The 15,453-nt window shown below is 35.4% G+C and overlaps 1 long non-coding RNA gene across 1 annotated transcript in view; it reads right to left on the bottom strand.

Annotated features, from left to right (window-relative positions):
* Nucleotides 1-12,100: 12,100 nt before the first annotated feature.
* The window catches only part of LOC144001931 (uncharacterized), an 87,260-nt gene continuing 83,907 nt past the window's right edge, over nt 12,101-15,453 (bottom strand). The window contains exon 6 of the long non-coding RNA XR_013278635.1: nt 12,101-12,219. This is a non-coding gene — a long non-coding RNA (uncharacterized LOC144001931). The remainder of the gene's footprint in view (nt 12,220-15,453) is intronic.

The raw sequence follows: 15,453 nt of genomic DNA, 5'->3' as shown, positions 1-15,453 counted from the left end.
TACATATATAAATGCCTAACCAGTAAATTAAACAATATATATAGTCATTTAAAAAAATAAATAAACAAATAAAATAAATAATAATAATAATAATAATAATTTAAAAAATATATAGAAAAGGACTTTGCAATGCGTCATAAAAGTTCCAGGACTGATGTCACAAAAATCCCCCCCCCCCCCCCCCCCCAAAAAAAAAATAAAAAAATAAAATATATATATATATATATATATATATATATATGAAATAATGTCCTTCTTGACTAAAAGAAAGGGGGGGGGGGGGTGATCACAGGTGCATGTCGCTCCAGGAAAGCAACGCTCTTCTCGTCAGGGGAACTGTCAGATGCTCAGGGCATTGTGAGACGGCGCCATCTTAGTCAAGTCAAGTCATCTCGTGACCCACACCATTTGTCCTGCCATACATCTTGCCTCTTCTCACGCACTGAACAGAACCCCAAAACTGCAGGATGATGACCATGGAAAACTTTTAAAAGTTTCTTAAAGCAGTTCTGGAAAATTTCTGACACACCTCGTATTCTCAAATATAATACGTGGTTCTACAAAAAGAAAAGTAATTTATTCTTGTGACAACTCACATTTGATTAAAAAATAAATCATGCATGGATGTCAGATTTCCGTGATATGTCACAATCATTTTCGAGCTTTTAATTGGCCTGAAGCTATAGGAATAATTGTTTTATCATGTTTGATTTATTGGCAGCCGGTCCCCATTTATTTTTGCAGACATGAAGCTACAGCACCAGAATTATTGAGGGTCGCCAAACGAGCAGCCCTGTATTAAACATGATCCATGATTGCAGTGCTGCATCAGAGCTGTTCCTAATATTTTGACTTCAAACGACCTCATTTTTGAAAGAAAAGCAACATCGAGTTGGCCTATATATCAAGCTTGGAGTCACTTAGAAACGTCATTATTTATTTATTTACTTACTTATTTGGAACGTTTATTTTTTTTTTAAATAATCTACTCAGAAAAACAGTATGACGACAAAAACAATAATTCTCAGTCTGGTTTAGTACAGTTGATTTTTTTAACTATAGAACATAAAGTAAAACGCATAAAAAGTTGATGTCGTTTCTTGAAGTCAACAACAACACTTCTACGCCATTTTGTACAAAAATGTGTGGACCGTTTCCATTGACGAGTGCTCAAGCCAACCGGGCTGGTCCAACAGGTTGCGCTCGCTTGGGGTTCAAACAAGTGACGGGTCAGTGGCGCCATCTGGTGGAGCTCATTGTTATTGCAGTGCACAGGCAAAAGGGGAAAGAACTGCAAATCCTATCCTACTGCAAATGTTACATAGTGCAGTGTGCAAAAGTACAATACAGTGCAATATAGATCACACTTAATATCATAATGTTATTATAGAGCGCAGCATGGTCAAGTGTGGTATAGGCAACGCTCTAAAACAGGGGTGTCCAAACTTTTTCATTTGAGGGCCACATCCAGAAAATCCGAAGGACGCGAGGGCCACATAATGTTATGAAGAGAATTGTGTTTAGTCCTAAAAATTGTACAAATATTTTATTTGTGCTTTTGCATATTTAGAAAAATGCTACAGTATATAAACCAATTTATTTGTAATTTGGCAGTAGGGTTATTAAAGTTTTGGAATTTTTCATTTTAGTTTTTATTATTTTTTATTTTATTTATTTTTTTAATTTAGTTTTAATTGGTTTTCAGGGTGGTTCTGTTAGTTTTTTATTAGTTTTAGTTTTTTTAATAAATGCTTAGTTTTAGTTTAGTTAGTTTCAGTATTAGTTTTAGTTTTTTTATGTATAGTATTGTGCGCAATATTTAAAAAACACCATGGGCGCGACATCATTATTCCGGTTTATATCAAAATAAATCGACTAAAAATCACATTTAAAATCATTCCCAAAGGCTCATGCATTCAATTAATTACCCAAAGACTAAAACGAAGGACATTTTTGCTATAATTAGTTAGTCTTATTTTAGTTAGTTTTGTAAACATAAAATGTCGTTTCAGTTTTCTTATTTTAAAAAGCATCTTCATTTTTATTTTATTTCGTGAACGCAATTGTTTTTTGAATTTTAGTTTTTTTGTTAGTTTTAGCCGACTAAAATAACCTTTAATAGCACCTATGTTTTTTTGACACCCTCCCTTCTTACTTTGACCATCTCCAAACATTTTTGTTTTTATTTTATTTGAACTGAGTCATATACCATTTTTAGCATATGTCGCGTTTATTGTATTATGGATGTTTTATTTGTTCAGCCTTTGAGTTGCATTTGAATGTATGAAAGGTGCTATATAAAGAAAGTTTGATTTGATTAGATAAAAAGAGTTGGCTCAAAAATAACCCAAGCATGGGTCAAACATGGAACAATCCTTGACTTGGGTCTGTGTGACTCAACTTTGAGTTAAGAAATGCATCTTTTAGTGTAAAAGAACTCATAAATATTGGCCAGATCATTTACTTGGGTCTAAAAATTTGGGCCATTTTATATAAAACAACCCAGAAAGTTGGGTCAAATTGACCCATAAAGTGGATCGGTATATTTTTGATCCATAATTGAGTTACTTTTGACCCAACTCGTTTTAGAGTGCAGAGTAGCAGGAGTGATATGGTATCCTATGGTTTGTACAGTATAACATCTTTACAGTAAAGCATGACATAGTATTGATGGGCACAATATAGTATAGTAGAGTAAATGGCAGTTTTTTAAGTGTACAATACAGTGCAGTATATTGTGATACACTAGGACGGGCAACTGGTGGCTCCTGAGTGGCCCCTTGATTTAAAAAAAAAAAAAAAAGTGGGGGGTTGCACTGTGGGTATTTCATTTAGTCTAATGGGGTATATGCCACGGAGGAGGCGGGACTTGCGACTTCCTGGATTTCTCACATCAGCTTTGCTTCAGTTTCCGGTTTGTGATGTGTGGGTCGTGTCCCAGCTCTTGCGCTTCCGCCTTTTTGCCACTCGGTTGCTAGTGTGTAGTGTGTCTGTCTCTGTTTTCCGAAGCATTTCAAAGAGCTGAGACGCCCTGCTTGTGGGAGTGTGTGCGAGTGTTGAAATGCGGCCATTAGTGGCCAGAAACGACGCTGAGGTATTGGGTTTCCATTAGTGTTGTTCCGATACAGATTTTTGGCCCCTGATACCGATACCCAGTTTTGCAGTATTGTCCGATACCGATACTTAAGTTTTTTTTTCTCTTCAACATGGAAACGCTGTCCTGCTATTGGTTCAGAGCATTCAAAGGCCAATAGGATATCTTAGATCGGCATGCAGTGAACATGTCACATATCAGTGAATGTCGTGCACGAGCAAGACACAAGATGCTGCATCCAAAATCCTATATTAGTGTTGGAATTAATGGTATCGGCATGTTACTTGTGAGTAGTCACCGATACCGATACCACTGTTTTAATGCAGTATCGGCACCTCTGCCGATACCAGTATCGGTATCGGAACAACACTAGTTTCCATCTGCCCGTTTTTATTCGAATTTTCAACAAATGCGAAAATAAAACTGAATGGAAACGCCAGAAATTTGAAAAAGGGCCCAAAATTTGCACACAAAAAAATAAAAGTTTTTTTTACGCTTAGTGGATTTTGAAGTTTATTGAAAAAAGGAAAATGTGAATTTTAGCAATAGAAACAGGTTTTGCGAATAACTGCTGGCAAGACCGGATACACATCACACGTTTCAACCGGATATTACATCACACATACATACATTTGGTAGTCCCAAAGCAATGTGGGATGATAAAGTAAAAGGCATGTTTGGGGAATGCCCTGCAATTGGCTGGAAACCAGTTCAGGGTGTACCCCACCTACTGCCCGAACCCAGCTGGGATAGGCTCCAGCATCTCCACGACCCTTGTGAGGAGTAAGCAGTTAAGAAAATGAATGGATGGATGTTTGGGGAAATGACGGAACAGAAATCTTTTTGGAATTAATTAAATAAGCTAATACCTTATTTTCCGCACTATAAGGCGCACCTTCAATGAATGACATATTTTAAAACTTTTTCCATATATAAGGCACTACAGTAGAGGCTGGGGATACGTTATGCATCCATTAGATGGTGCTGCGTGAAAGGAAAGGAAATAAACAACTGTTTTATTATTTTCTCTGAGGTAAAGTATTAGTATTAGCTAGCAATCCAAGATGGCGGGATCTTCTGCGCATGCGCGTCACCGATCGTGCAGGGTCACCGATAGCGTCTTGACAGCAAGACCTGTTGAGGCTCAATATTGATCCATATATAAGGCGCATGGTCAGCTTTTGAAAAATTGAAGGCTCTTAGGTGCGCCTTATAGTGCGGAAAATACGGTATTAATGGTATTTTCGATGGAAAACTGCAAAGAAACACTACACGGTTCATCAAGAATTACAAACGCAAACTCATGTCATCGCTTCCTGGTCTTCTTTTAAAGTACGGGTGAATCACATCTCTGAATACTCAACTCAACTTTATAAAGCACTTTCAAACAAGCATTGCTGTATACAAAGTGCTGTGCACGAAACAGAAATCGGTCATGCAGTAAAGAATAAGGTAAGAAACAATAACAAAATAAAATATTGCAAGACAATAAATTCTACAGTTTGCCACAATGCATCGTCATCTTACGACTTGCGGTGGATAAACACCATGTCACAGGTCGCCGCATGAGCGCCCGCACGTCAGATCTCTCACCGTCCTCATGTCGGATGAGAAGTCGGCGAGGGAGTGTTTGAAACATTTGTGAAGGTTTAAAGTGCACAGATGGCAAACACGCTGGACGCGCACAAAGGCAGATGGTAAACACAGAGGGAGCACTGGATGGAGGTGCTGAATGTACAGTCCATGAGTGGTGTCGCCTTTTAATCTGCAGCCAGCACAGACACGGCTTACTGGACCCGAGTCTCGGTATTGTCCCATGACAGAGATTATTGTTAGCATTATTATTATCTTACATGAGTGCAAGTGCTGTTGGTATAATCTCACTGCGAGTCATTATGAAAAGAGTGATACTGATGGCAGATTTGTTAAAAAAAAAACACACACTTGCATTTCCATCACTTTAGCGGCTGTTGTCTTAAATGCGCATTAAAGCTCAATCTGCACTTGCCGACAATAAACGTTGCCAAGTCACACGGTTCAGTTGAGTTTAGCACGCTTGGACTGTTGAAATTATCCGTGAATAAAAACACTGATCGTAATCTGCTGTGTTTTCTTTCGCCGTACTATGCTGAAAGCTAGCTGAGGTTGCATGGCCATTTAAAAAAAAAAAAATATATATATATATATATATATATATATATATATAAATGATTTTTTTATGCAGTTTTCATTGTTATTTAAAATAAGTAAACACATTTTAAAAAGACCATAATATTCATAAACATCACATTTTGTGCCATTTTTTTGAAGTGTCAAAAAGCAGTTATCTGATTTTCATACTGTAGTATATTTGATAATATCATATTACATATTAGTGACATAACAGGTCACCATTATCAAATTTCATGGTAATCCAAACCATATTATTACCTTGTTTAATTTAAATAATAAAATAATAAATAAAAATCTGCTCATTTCAAATTTTAAACATTTATGCATTTTTAATTCTGTTGCATTTTTAATTATTTAAAATAAGTTAAGACATTTATAAATATACTATATATATAAATATATTATATATTATATATTATATATTATATATATATATATATATATATATATATATATATATATATATATATATATATATATATAGTTTTCATGGAAAATGCATATTCAAATTTGACAGGAATTACTCAATACAGAAATTTCAAAATATGTCATGCAAAAATGGTAATGTAGATGATTAAGAAAAGAATGTAAGGCTTGTTCATGTACCACCAGAGGGAGCCTGTGTACAATTGGTTGAAAAACACTTGCTGCCGACAGTAATTCCAAAATGAAATTGAGTGAGGTATGTCTTTACTGTTATTGATGAAATGTGTGAAAATGACCCATTTATCGCTGCAGGGGTCGGGCCAAAACCTCCAGTCAAATTTGGGTCAAAGCTTTACTAGTTAGTCCCCACATGGGTCTTATAAATAATTAACCAATAATAATTGCAGAATTACTCTCTTTATTGGTGGGTACAGTTTTTGGTTTTCCTGAAAAGTGATTTTGGAAAACGTTTATGCCTGACCCCAGCGATTTTTAAAGTAAAAATGATGTTTTGCTAATTTGCTCTGTTGTATTGGCATCATATAAATACAATTCACTTAAATCGCTGAGTCTTCTTTTGAGTTATGGTGGGGGAGGGATGTTGGCCAATGCACACATGACAGAAAATGCCATGATTAGAAGACAAGACCGCAAAAGATAACATTAGGCAAGCAAGGTTTTTTTGTTTTTTTTTTAATGGAGCGGCAGCACACTCTAGTGTCTGAAAACCGCTACTACAACCAAACAATTGATGTACAGAATTGTATCCAGCCCCTCAAAAACACTACGCAAAATAAACTTTGTAAAATGTAAATACTAATACTGCGTGTTGAATGTGTACATTAAAAGGTGTTATTTCTGGAACTTTAGCTCTCCAGGCACATCAGGAGGTGGCAGATATTTGAAGGCGTCACAATGCAATGAAAACAGAAGCTGAGCCCGTATGACTGAAGGGATCAAGCCCGGGAGGAGTAAAAGCAACTTACTTTGGTATTTGGAGATGTCTGAGCTGATAATTCCTCAGGCTATGATAAAATATTTCTAACTAAACAATTACATTATCAACTGGCCCTTGATTCATTTTTACCCCAATATCCCATTAAAAAGGAAAAATACAAAATATATATTTTTTTTTAAATATCGCAATTCACCACTAGATGGCACACGTCTTAGTTGTGCTTATACCGCCCAATTCAACAGCATGAGAATTTGGAACGATACTGTCCTTGAATGGCATATAAGGTACATTTCCAGTTTTTACTAACGGGGGCCAGCTAGCTCCATGCTAGTGTAAGTGAGCGTTCATTGGTGGTTAAAGGAACACTATAAGATGGGAAAGCACAACACTTCCTGACAACTTGTCAGCTCGACTCAAACTAACCAATCAGTGAACGAGAACAGCAGATTCAACACCTCAATTTAGCTACTTGCTTGAAAAAAAAATCTATAAATAATTCTGAAAACAAATGTAAGTAAATGTATTGTTTAACAAATTAACTAAAATCGTGCTCATTTCTGAACCGTAGATATTGAAGATAGGTGAATAACATATATGTGAACACACCTGGCTGTACATCACCATTTCAACACTATTCCACATCTGTACCTGTCTGAAAGCAGAAAGCCACGTATAAAGGAAAACAACATGTGTGGCATCATCACATAACTTTTTGCACATGCTCGCAACATGCTCGTTACGCGCATTTCACTCATTGGGGCTTCTTAAACGGGGCCGCAACGCACCCGCCCCATGCAGGCCCTTCGTCATTTATCGTCCGCCTCAAACCCTGGAAGTGGAAATGAGCTGCGTGGAGCAGGAGAAGACAGCCAGCGCTCCTTTCAAGAGCCTAATGGTCGCCAACATCAGCCTCACTTCATACACAAGCGCCACCGGCACATTAGAGATGAGCACTCGCCGCAAAAACTCTGATGACAGACGCACGCGAACCGACACAAATGCCACGCTTGAAAATACTTGGGGATGAACACACAAATGACAATGAGGACAAATACAGTACCGAAATACCACTTGATTGCTAAAAACAGTCTTGCAAATGGGCCAGTGATTATATCATATACCACAAGAGGGAGCACGCGTACCGCACTAGTTTGACTAAATGTTATGGCAAACATATACACACATTACACAACTAATATCCCTTCAAAGTACATTGTGGTTCCAGAACTCCATCGTTAGTATGTATACAGAGAGTGAAACAAAGAAGAAAAAACACTCGCATGCAAAGTCCCTTCTTATAAATAACATCAACAACTATACGGCCTGAGGCCTCTAATGGAACCCCAGAATAGTTGTGTGATCAATCAATGACGACATTCATGGAACCACATCGCTCACGTATACAACAGGCAAGCACACGTCCGAACTGCCACGTCCACAGTGCCAACCTATTGATTAAAATAAAAATAAATTTTTGGGGGGGGTGGGTCAATTCCTGTGCTTTCAACTGGTAAGGAAAAAAATTGAATGAAAATCAACCAATCAAAATGTACCCATTTTTATCCATCTTACTGTCAACTAAAATTGAAAAAATGATATCACAGTTGCTCATGGATCAGCTAACGGCACAGCTGTTTTCTGAATTTGAATGAGCTAAGCTGTGATTGGTCGTTACCTGAGCAACTGTGAGTTCATTTTTCAGTGACAGCAAGTGGCAAAATGGCCGCCCATTGAGATGAATAAAAACGGGTGGATTTTCCTGTTTAACTCCAAACGCAAAATTAATCTGAATATTGTATTCAGAGTAATATAGTAATAGATTTGAATTCATCTTTAAACAAAAAAAAAGGGTCAAGAAAATGTGCAAAAAATAAATCAATTACAGCCACATTAGCATCGTTACAAAAATATGTTTTCATTTTAACAATATGTGAAAAGGGAGGCCAAATTGTTGCGCTACCATCTGAATTAAGAAGAGTAACTTGCTCACCCCAAAAAGTAGGTCTTGACTTAAACTTTGGCAAAGACAGAGCTTAAAAAAATAAATAAATAAATAAATCAGATCAACAAAACACCTGAAGCTAGCAGACAAGAACAATTGGTAGAACACAATATGTTTTAAGAAGCCATTGCTTGACTTTTTATTTTTTTTGGTAAAAGAAGCAGTCAACATTCCTACCTGTTGTCTTGGTGGTTCATCCCTGCATTCATCCCAATTCTTTGTTTGAAGTTTTCATATTTCCACACATCAATATAAACAAAAGGTTTATTCCACGTAATATATGCTCATTAAAAAAAACAAAAATCCTGTTTTTCAGAGGTACCTCCACACAGGTGAACGTCATTCTTACAGATGTGGCGTCATGTGGCTGTTGAAATAGTCCTTAGCTCCTCCCACTGCAGGTAAAACCACCTTACAGATTCTAAAAGCCACACCAGACAACGTTGAATCCAAAAATACATGTCAATATTTACACGAAAATAATTTCAGATTGATGTATGGACCAATTCAAAATGCAAAAACAAAAGAAAAGACAATTTTTCTCGAAATACATAACTGACACACCCCTTCATGAAATCCACCCTTGGCGTGGACCCTTCAGATTCGGCCTCTTTAGAATTTGAAATTGGAGGTAATTTGAAAGTTGTTGAATAATTAATAAAGTGACTTCAAATGACAAATATAGGTCATGTTCATTGGAGGAATTATGTCCAGATTTATTTATTTTTAATGGGCTTCTTCACTGCTGTTATTATGTAAAACAAAAAACAATATTGTGCTTTTTTTCCCCATATGTGTATATATATATATATATATATATATATATATATATATATATATATATATATATATAGATATAGATATAGATATAGATATAGATATATTTATATATTTATATATATATATATTTTATAATATTGTTAGTCTTTATACAGTATCATTAGCCTTTTTCTTTTTAAAATGATTGTGATTGTGAGGTTTGTATAATTGAGAATATAAAGATTTCTAACTACTATCGATGCTAATTTCGATTAGCTCATCTATGGCATTTCCCATTTCATGTTAGCAGAAAGCTATAACAGACTTTCAGTAGACAAAATTATATGGATTGGTTCAACTTTCCATCCATCCATTTTCAGAGCCGCTTGTCCTCACAAGGGTCGCAGGGGTGCTGGAACCTATTCCAGCTGGCTTCTAATATGAAAACAGATGCTAAGAAATACTTAAAAAAAATGAAAAGAAAGTTTTTCTGGTGTCTCTATTATGGGTGCATCTGTAAAGTTTCCCCGCGATAAACAAGGTAATTCCACATATGAATGTTGTAGTTGTTTTCATAGCAGAAGGACCTTTCCTGGACGTAGCAGACCGTCCACGTGAGGCTTGGAAACGGCCCCATTTATAATTTCTGGATTTGACAAGAGTCGTAATTTGCGCATTTGAACATGTGGAGGGTTTGAGGTGCCGTGACCCCACCGAGGTGAGACATGATGGCCCCCAGACCCCCGCTGGGGCTCCCCTACACTCCCCACCTTCCCCAACACGCAAGTTTGTGGCTATTAAGAGGAGACCACACCGCACGCTTCCCATGGTCGTTAGCTCAAATTTTACACGCCATGTGTGCGTCACGATTGCCACACTTTTCATATTTTGTTTCAATAAATCCCTATCAGTGATAAGCGACCATCAGGTGTGCTTTATGTATGCCCATTTTACTCAATTGCTCTGAAAATTGCTTAATCATTTATGATGAATACTAGCACTTTTGATACATAAAAGTAAAAAAAAAAAGAGGATAATTTTAAAGAAAAATGTATATTTTCACATATCACTGTAAAAAAAGTGAGTAATATTTACTTGAAAAAATAGCAAAAATGTTTCACTTAGAAAATCTAAGTAAATTTCAGAAGAGGATTTTTCAAGTAAATTTTACTTGCATATTATTTTTATTTAAAAAGAATAACTCAAGTAATTGTTTTTTTTAATTTATTTTATGTATTTTTAAAAAATATTTTATTATTTATTTTTCTTGTTTTATTTGCATGTATTTATTTTCAAAATAAGTACAAATCAGCACACTGTAAAAAAAAACTGAGTAATATTTACTTGAAAAAAAGTAGGAAAGTATTTTTCACTCAGAAAATCTAAATAAATTTCACAAGAGGTTTTTTCAAGTAAATTCTACTTGCATATTATTAGTTTATTTAAAAAGAATAACTCAAGTAAATGCTTTTTATTTATTTTATGTATTTTTAAAAAATGTATTATTATTTATTTTTCTCATTATTTTATTTTCATGTATTTATTTTCAAAGTAAATGAAAATTAGCACACTGAAAAAAAAGTGAGTAATATTTACTTGAAAAAAAACTAGGAAAGTATTTTTCACTCAGAAAATCTAAATAAATTTCAGAAGAGAATGTGTCAAGTAAATTTTACTTTATTTCAAAAAGAATAATTCAAGTACCATTTAAGTTTGCTCGTTTCTAGCAGTTCTAAAATTAAACACGTTAACTGAGTAAATCTTACTTACTGATTGAATTTAAAATTGCTTGAACATTTGCTGTAAAAACATTACACGCAAGAGCCAAGTAGCACATTAAAGTATATCTAACGTTTTTAAGCAAATGTGGAAAAATTACATAAATGTGAAACCAAGGTAATATTTACAAGGCCAAAAACTATTTATTTTTTTTTTATTTTATTTTTTATCAGTGTAGCATTTCCCTTAAAATTGCATGAAATCAATTACAAATTTCTTGTTTGTAAAATTGCCACAAGAGGGCAATGCCATGAGTATGCCTGAAATAAGGCCTTATTTAGGGGTGTACTCACTTTTGTTGCCTGGTATTTATCTATTAATGAGTGTATTTTGAGTTATTTTGAGGGAACAGTAAATTTACTGTTATCTCAGCAGTACATTGAGTACTTTTCATTGTGTGTCATTCCTTCCTCCACTTCCAATATAGATAAGCCATGACTGTACACAAAAGCAACACTAGAGGGCAGCAAAGTACAAGACATGGATCATATCATTATCATCATAGTTGATTCATTCCTAAGTGTCGAGATGGGCTTGATATCCATGTGCAGGAATTTTCATAAATCTGCAGAAAAAAAAATATATATATATATATATAGTTTATTTATTTACGATAATGATCTAAGCCCGATCACTGCTGGTGTTTTTAGTCTCGTGTGGGGGATGGCAACTATGCTTTGTGCATGTGTGTGCGTGTAATGGTGTTGGCTTGATCAGGAAGTTGGAATGTGGGTCCCCGTGTGTGTGATGTGATTGTTTGCAGGAACATGTCAGCCCCCGGCTCGCCCAGCCCGACCACCAAAAGGCCCGCCCTGCAGCCCGGCCGAACCGCTCGGCCTGGAAAAGTGGACCTCTTGTACATCAATATATACACACACGCATGAGTGCGTGCATGTGTGTGTGTGTACCTCTCGTCCGTGTGTTGCCATGGAGGCGCAGATAGCTTATCATGCTCGTCTTACTCCAGCAGAACGAGGGTGAAGTCATTGGAGAGGTCAGAGGTCACAGGCCCATGTGTGGCCATGCAGGCTGCATGAGAAAGAAGATCGATCAGAAGGAATTCATAAGGCTTGTGCAAAAAGTGAATTGATGTCATGTATGCAAGGATTTATAAGCACAATGTGTTGTTTTTATCAAACAAACCGCAAAAGTGAGATATGACATGACAATATTTTGCATTATTTCTTAAAATTATGTCCGGTAACCATTTAGTCAACTGCAAGTCAACAAGATTTGAATTCTGTTTAATGGGGGTTGGATAATAACGTCGATATACACTGAAAACTTTGTATCAGTATGGTGCCGATATCAGCCTTATTTTAAGGTATCATATTTAGCCATATTATGATCAGAAACTAGAAATTTGAAGAATTGAGAATTTCCATTCATTTCACGTAATTTTAAGAAAAAAATGCTATAAAATTATTTGTTTAAAATGATCTGTCAGTTGAAAAAAAGTGGTTTTGAACATCCCTATTTAACACTATAGTATACAAATACATATGTATATTGTATATGTATGTAATATATTTATAGCACCAAAAAAAAAACAACTGAACCTCAATTTTACTTCATATTGTTCAGCACAATAATAAATACGAAAGTGAGGTTTAAAATGAGAATTAGAATTATGCAAAACACACATGTGACTGCTGAACTTTAAAAGCTAAAATCCCCAATTTTTTTTTTCACTTTTGCACCTCCTAAAAACGTTAACGAAAAAAACTGAATAAAACTACAATGTTTTTATTTTTTTTTTAAAGTTGTTTACCTCAGTTTTTATGTCTATGCTAAGCAATGTCATAAAAAAAGAGGTGTGGGGGGAATAGATAGATCAAATTTGAGTTATGTTTTTTTTTTTTAGTTTTGCACGTTAATGTTCACCCTTTAAAATGAATAAAAAGAAACACAGAAACAAAAACAACAGAAATTTTCTCAGTTTACACCACCAGGTTTTCCTACTTAAAAATAGGCCAAAAAGTGCACACAATTTTCTTTTAATAGTTTACGAGAAAAAACATGAAAAGGTGTGATGAAAAAACAAAATGTGTTTTCTCAGTCCTCCTTTAATAACAATATCAGAAGGTGCGAAAACAGTTTGCATCATCACGTTTGAAGAAGGGGAGGCCACATTTGCCGCATTAAAAAAAAATAGAAAATACAAGATTGCCTCCTCAGCTTATTTTTTCTTCTACAGTCGTTAAAAAGGAAAGGGAGGAAGATTGCACCTTCTTTTGCTCGCCTGCTAAAAACAAAATGAGAAAAAGTGACTTTTTCGCTCAGTTTTGCACCTTCATGCTTGTTTGCTCATTACCAAAAAAAAGCAACTTGAGGCTTATGTAGTTTTCAGTTTCACACCACCACTTTACTTGGTGGCTATTATGTGCTTTTCCCAACAAACAAAAAAAAAAAAAAAAAGAAAAGAAAAAGCTGTATGACCTATATGTTTACGGGTACACTAAATGACGTCATCAATACGTCAATATACTGTACTTCCTGACAATATGGCGTGACGTGCCTTGGCTCAAACAAAAGGTTGAAAAACGTCTTTTCATGTGACCCCCCTGCTGCCCATTAAAACCAAGTCGACCCACAAATAAGTGAACATCGCTGTTTGACGCTAATAATGACTATTAATTCCGTCACCTGCCCTGACACCTTGTTTTTGCCTCCCTTCCATATTGGCTCCCGTGTGTTGATATTTTCGCAGGCCGATCCCCCCCTGAGCCAAAAAGTTCCTCCAGTTTTGGAGCGGTGCTGCCTGCAGACGCACGTCAGAGAGCAGCCAAAGGAGGTAAGCAAGCAGGCACCTATTTACGCCCACTGCGCGTGCGTGCGCATTTAAAGACGAAAAAGCAGCAAACAAGGTCAATTTTTGGAACACATAGTGACACAATGTTGCAGTTGCAAGTCAGCATGCAGCACTTGTTGGTGACTTTCTCGTGGAGTGCGTTGATTATTATTATTATTTTTATTTCGGCTTGAAAGCAAATTTTTAACCTGCATAGTCGCTCATAATTGTGACATTCATTTGGGAACAACCAGGGCGGGTTTTGTGCATTTGAAACGTGTGCACAAACAAAATGTGAATTCATATCAAATGCATTTTTAGATAACTGCATAAATGCATTTGGTCGATGGCTCCAAGATTTGTTTTTTTAATGAGAAATAAGTGTGAGCGCGTGGGATCAATTAAAGACGCTCACGTGTCACGTGACAAAAAACTTCGCTGTTATTTTTAGCGCAAAATTACGACAGATGATTTAATTTGTATAGTACAGATGTTGGATTTCTTTCTTATTTGTAGTATCTATAACAAACGATTGACATTATTATAATTTAATGCAACAGTTCATATCTACTTAAGGTATTAATACTTTGAAAAACTATATATGTGCGTTTTAAGCTTTAAGTTATAGAATGACTATTGGTGTCAGATTTAAGACTTAAAAAAGGCATATTATTTTTATTATTATTATTTTTATTATATCCCCCAAAAGTCAACCAATAACTGTTGCAGCAACAAGCTTTAATATAACGGCTTCGTGATTGTTTGTTGGGTGTTGCTAAAAGTTTTGGAGCCAGATTACGTTTGGGTACCAAACAGAGGAAACAAGAAAATGTAAAAATTTGCGTGCATTCAAATGTCCCATATATTTAACTTCATGACGTCGATCTTGCACTAAATTACCAGTTGAGAATAATAAATCGGGACAATCTGAATTGCAGTATACGAAGTGTATTCTTTTTAGGTTTAATCATTATCGGTTTTGTTTTGTTTTGTTTTGTTTTTTTTGCTACAAAAACTTGAAAAGCAAAATTAAATATTAATTAACCACATAAAATAATAAATAAAAAGATGGTGTATCAATCAAGCACAGCAACCTGCAAAATAAAGTGTTAAAAATACATTATTTAAATAACTTTATATTGAAAATAAATGCATATTTTAAAAAAATGCAATTTTAAATTCAACTCGCGTCTTCATCTGTCTTGAAAAGAGGAAGTGGAGTCACTGAGTGTTCTTTTTTTTAGAATGAAGTAAAAAAAAAAAAAAAAAAAAAAAGTGATGTCACCATTTCTTAAATGTGGAAGCACTCGTACACAAACACACACACACGCACACAAGACAGGTTTTGTGCACTTGAAAGTGTGTACATACACGCACAGCACTTCAGCTTGCACGCTGATGCGGTTTCCAGAATTAAAAGGTGACCAGAATTTAAATTTAGAGACGTTTAACCATGATTACATTAAGGATAT

Source organism: Festucalex cinctus, chromosome 15 (genome assembly GCF_051991245.1).
Source record: "Festucalex cinctus isolate MCC-2025b chromosome 15, RoL_Fcin_1.0, whole genome shotgun sequence".
In the NCBI taxonomy this organism is placed as follows: domain Eukaryota; kingdom Metazoa; phylum Chordata; class Actinopteri; order Syngnathiformes; family Syngnathidae; genus Festucalex; species Festucalex cinctus.
This window is presented reverse-complemented; position numbering and strand designations above follow the sequence as displayed.